This window comes from Halichoerus grypus, chromosome 6 (genome assembly GCF_964656455.1).
Source record: "Halichoerus grypus chromosome 6, mHalGry1.hap1.1, whole genome shotgun sequence".
In the NCBI taxonomy this organism is placed as follows: domain Eukaryota; kingdom Metazoa; phylum Chordata; class Mammalia; order Carnivora; family Phocidae; genus Halichoerus; species Halichoerus grypus.
The window spans coordinates 26478418-26483295 of NC_135717.1; positions in this window are offsets into that span (position 1 = coordinate 26478418).

The window sequence follows — 4878 nt, forward strand, 5'->3', positions numbered from 1 at the left end:
TTGGTGGGGGCACCTGGGTGGTTCAGTCGGTCAAGCATCCAACTTGGCTTCAGCTCAGGTCATGATCTCAGGGTCATGAGATCAAGCCCCACGTCAGGCTCTGCACTCAGCATGGAGTCTGCTTAAGATTCTCTCTCCCTCTCCCTCTGCCTCTCCTTCTCTCTCTCTCTCAAATAAATAAATAAATCATTAAAAGAAAATAGATGGGATTGTTGGAGGAAAGAGAATCTTTCCTTTTCCAGGGAAATTCATTTTTAAATGAGTTTTAAAAGATCCCCTAGAGGATTTTTAATGTGCCATAAACAGATATCGTTCCATAAATTTGTGGAATTGTTTGTATAAACCATTTTTTTTAAACTTGAAAAAAAAAGATTTTATTTATTTATTTGACAGAGAGAGACACAGCGAGAGAGGGAACACAAGCAGAGGGAGTGAGTGGGAGAGGGAGAAGCAGGCTTCCTGCTGAGCAGGGAGCCCGATGCTGGGCTCGATCCCAGGAGTCTGGGATCCTGACCTGAGCCGAAGGCAGACGCTTAACGACTGAGCCACCCAGGCGCCCCTCTATAAACCATTTTTTAAAAATGCAGACCCACCCATGATCTAAATGAATGAGAACACAAGGTTTTTTGTTTGTTTGTTACTTTTCAACTATGGCCTAGCCTCTTGCGCCACCTGCTGGTTTGTTGTGGGAAACTCGTCACCGCATCCTGTTGTAGGCAGTGGTTCGTTTTTTTCAATAAATGCATATTGAACACACAAGTATTTTGCAGAGGAGACAGACATTCATACACATATAATCAATGTAAAATTACGAGTTTAGTAAATTCAATGATGGCAAGTGATTCTCTAACCTAGCTGTTCATCAGATTCCCTGTAAAATGCTGTTAGAATAACCTTCAGCAAAAAACCCACTCCCAGAGATTTGTGCCCATTGGCCTGGAGTAGAGTCCAGGAAATCGGTATTTTCTACTGACACCCAGTATGACTTTTGATGCACAGACAAGCGTGGACACAGTAGCTTGGTTTTGGAAGCGTTAGGCATAAAAGGAACTTTGAGAGTTGAATTTGATTATAAATACACTAAGAGTAAAAATCTGAGTTAAGGGGCGCCTGGGTGGCTCAGTCGGTTGGGCGTCTGCCTTTGGCCCAGGTCATGGTCCCAGGGTCCTGGGATCGAGTCCCGCATCGGGCTCCTTGCTCAGCGGGGAGCCTGCTTCTCCCTCTGCCTGTAGTGATCCTTGCTTGTGCACGTGCTCTCTCTGACAAATAAATCCAATCTTTTTTTAAAAAGCTGAGTAAAACAAAGATGTTAGTAGTGGAAATCATCAGGGTAGAAGGGCAGTTTTTTTTTTTTAAAGATTTTATTTATTTATTTGATAGAGACACAGCGAGAGAGGCAACACAAGCAGGGGGAGTGGGAGAGGGAGAAGCAGGCTTCCCACTGAGCAGGGAGCCCGATGCGGGGCTCGATCCCAGGACCCCGGGACCACGACCTGAGCCGAAGGCAGACGCCCAATGACTGAGCCACCCAGGCGCCCCTAGAAGGGCAGTTATAATTGGAGAAAGCTGTAGAGTGTTTTGAGGGAGACAGAGACAGAGAAGTAGACAGAGAAGAGTACAGACAGAGAATAGAGTTTTATGTGGGGAAGAGGAGGGAGAGAAAAAGCAAAGGGGGGGGGGAATCAGATCTTCCCAAAGAGTCCCTCACTACCAGAAAGCCACAGCAGGCTATCCAACCCCTACTACTGTGTATCACTGCATCATATTTAAGGGCTCAAAAGGATGCAAACAGTAGCCATGCATCCCTGGGACATAGGGCCATGACAGGACCTGAGCTCCTGTCATGTGGCACAATATACCAAATACTGGCAAGTTCCCCAAGAGCGCTGTAAACCCCACCAGGGCAAGGACCCACCTGCCATTTTCACCACTGCCTGCCCCCTGTGGGTACTTACAGAAAAGACCCATTGAGTGGCTGTAGACCATACAGTACCGAGCTCTGAAGTCAGGTTGTACTGTCCCCCCCACCTCCCTCCCCGCTTGGCAGGGACAAGCACCTGAGCCAGCGGAGCCAAACCGCTCTACTTCTACTTTCCGACACACTGATTGGGCCAAGGTGGGGTCACGTGACCCAAAATGAGCCAATCAGCATCCGCCCTTAGCCTTTTGGAACCTGAAGCTGGGAGACGTTTATTGAGTGCCTCCTAAGAGGAACTTACCCTTGAAGGTTTACTTCCAGCTTCGGTCATGTGTGAAACTATAAAAGCAAGTCCATTTTGAATTTCCCCATTTGAGGACAATTATTTGTTAAGCACTTAAAAAAAATAGATTTATTTATTTATTTGAGAGAGAGAGAGAGAGATTGAGAGAGAGCCTGAGCAGGGGGAGGGGCAGAGGAAGAGAGAGAGCCCCCATCAGACTCCCCACTGAGTGTGGAGCCTGACACAGGGCTTGATTCCAGGACCCTGAGATCATGACCTTAGCCAAAGACAAGAGTGGACGACCTAACCCAGCAAGCCACCCAGATGCCCCTGTTAAGCACTTTTTGTATACCAAGGAATATGCTGTATGCAGTATCATGCCTCAACAATCTTACGAGAGAGGTAATTTCTCATCTCCACTTTTCAAGTGAAAAAAAAAAACTGAGATTTACCAGAAATGAAGCAATTTGCCCAAAGTCAAACAGCCAGGAAGTACCCAAGTTTCGAATCAAGCTTAGATTTGGCTCCAGAGTTCAAGCTCTTAATTAATGGCTGAACTGATCTCATCTACATGATTCTCCTCTAAACATATCCCCAGTTCATTATGATTTCTTTGAAAACACCATTTCTAATGACTACATCATTTTCACCTTAGGGATGTAGTATAGTTTGATTCCCAATTGTTGAATATTTCAGATCTTCTCAATATATGCCATTATAAGTGACATTTTGTTCTAAATCTAAATCAGCAAACTATAGCTTTGTGAGCCAAATCTGGTCCACCATCTATATATTTTTTTAAGATTTTATTTATTTATTTAAGAGAGAGAAAGAGAGAGAGAGCCCAAGCAGAGCAAAGGGAGAGGGAGAAGCAGGCTCCCTGCCACCGTGGGGCTCAGTCCCAGGACCCCAGGATCATGACCCCAGTCGAAGGCAGCCGCTTAACCAGGCGCCTCCCCACATCATCTACTTTTGTAAATAAAGTTTTATTGGAACACAGCCATGTGCATTTATTTACATATTGCCTACGGCTACTCTGTGCAGGTTGAGCAGTTGTGACAGAGACTCTTATGTCCTACAAAGCCTCAACTACGTACGATCTGGCTCCTTACAGAAAAGGTTTGCTGGCCCATATTCTAAATATGTGGGTCACTGATTATATTTTTAGGATAAACATATAGAATAAGAGTCAAGCTAAATTGCTTTCCAGAAAATTGGTGCTTGAACAACATTGCCACTAGCAGTTTATCCGAAGCGTCCATTGCCCATACCTTCCACCTTTACCAGCACTGGCCATTAGGCAAGTAGATGTAAGGTAGTCCGCTGTTCTGGGTAGGGGCGAGACAGCAGTGACCAGAATATGCAAGTCGTTGCCCTCAGGGAGCTTGCAATCTACTAAAGGGGTGAGGACATAAAAAAAAAAAAAAACCACCTGCCAAGTAAACCTTTTATTTGTCAGGTGGTAGGAAGGTGCTGTGTTGAAGACAAAAGGGGCAAAGGGAATGGTGACTATGAGCAGAGTGAAGTGGGAAGGCTCAAAGGGTGACCACCACTTGTCACTGGGAAGATGATATTGGGGAAGAGACCTGAAGGTAGAGCATCCCCAGGGGAGGAAAAGGCAAATATAATGAACATGGTGTTTGTAGAATTGGGAGTGGTTATTTTTAACTCCACAGTGGCATTGCTGTGGCATTACCTTCCTGGAGCCTGTAAGTGAGAAGTCGTTTCCATTCGACTCTGAAGTCCCTCGTTCTCCTGCAATGATGGTAGCAGCCGATTTGCTTCGAGATTAGGTTGTGCTAAAGCTAACACCAAAATTAGTTTTCATTTCCTAAGTAAACAGTGGCTGGCAGGACATTCGGGGGTGGAAAGCAGCTCAAATGAGCTGGGTAGAGGAGAAGAATCATCAGGGATTTCATATTTTCTGGGGTAAGGAGAGGCATGCATCAGTGGCTGAGGGGAAATACTTGTACAAAAGGTGTTTTCGTAAAGCATTAGCAAGTAAAATCTCACTGTCATCTAAGATCCTTCCCTTTTTCTCATCCCCTTCATTCATTCAGTTGCCAAATCCTGTTCTATCTCCCTCAAACGAGAACACTTGATTATGGAGCCTCATCTCACTGACCCTGACCCTTGTGGCTGCTGAACAGAGAGGGCTAGTTGTCCCTGATAACTAATCTCGCCTTCCTTCCTGAACACATGGCCATCCAAAATAAAGACTACATTTCCCAGGCTCCTTTGCTGCCAGTCAGGTCATGTGACTGTGTCCTGACCTATCATATGTGATCAGAAACGATTGTGTGCACTTTCCAGGTTGCGCCCTGAAAAGCGAGGAGCACGCCGTGCACCATCACCGTTCCCTCATCCCTCTGGCTGGAATGCAGACATGCTGGCAGGAGCTGGAGCAGCCGTTTGGATCATAAGGTGGTAGCTGTGTGTTGAGAACGCAAAAGAGGAAGGTAGAAGGACACTGGGTACCTAAACCTGTCATTCCACAATTCCAGCCCTAGACCTCCAGTATGGACTGTTTTGTGTGAGACAAACGAACATCTTATATTAGCACGATCCTCAATGGCCACTTTAGCTTTGTCATTTCCATAGCAATGTGCCCAGATGGATGCCTACAGATATGCAAAAATACAAGGATATTTGCTGCTGCATTATTGTAATTAAAAAG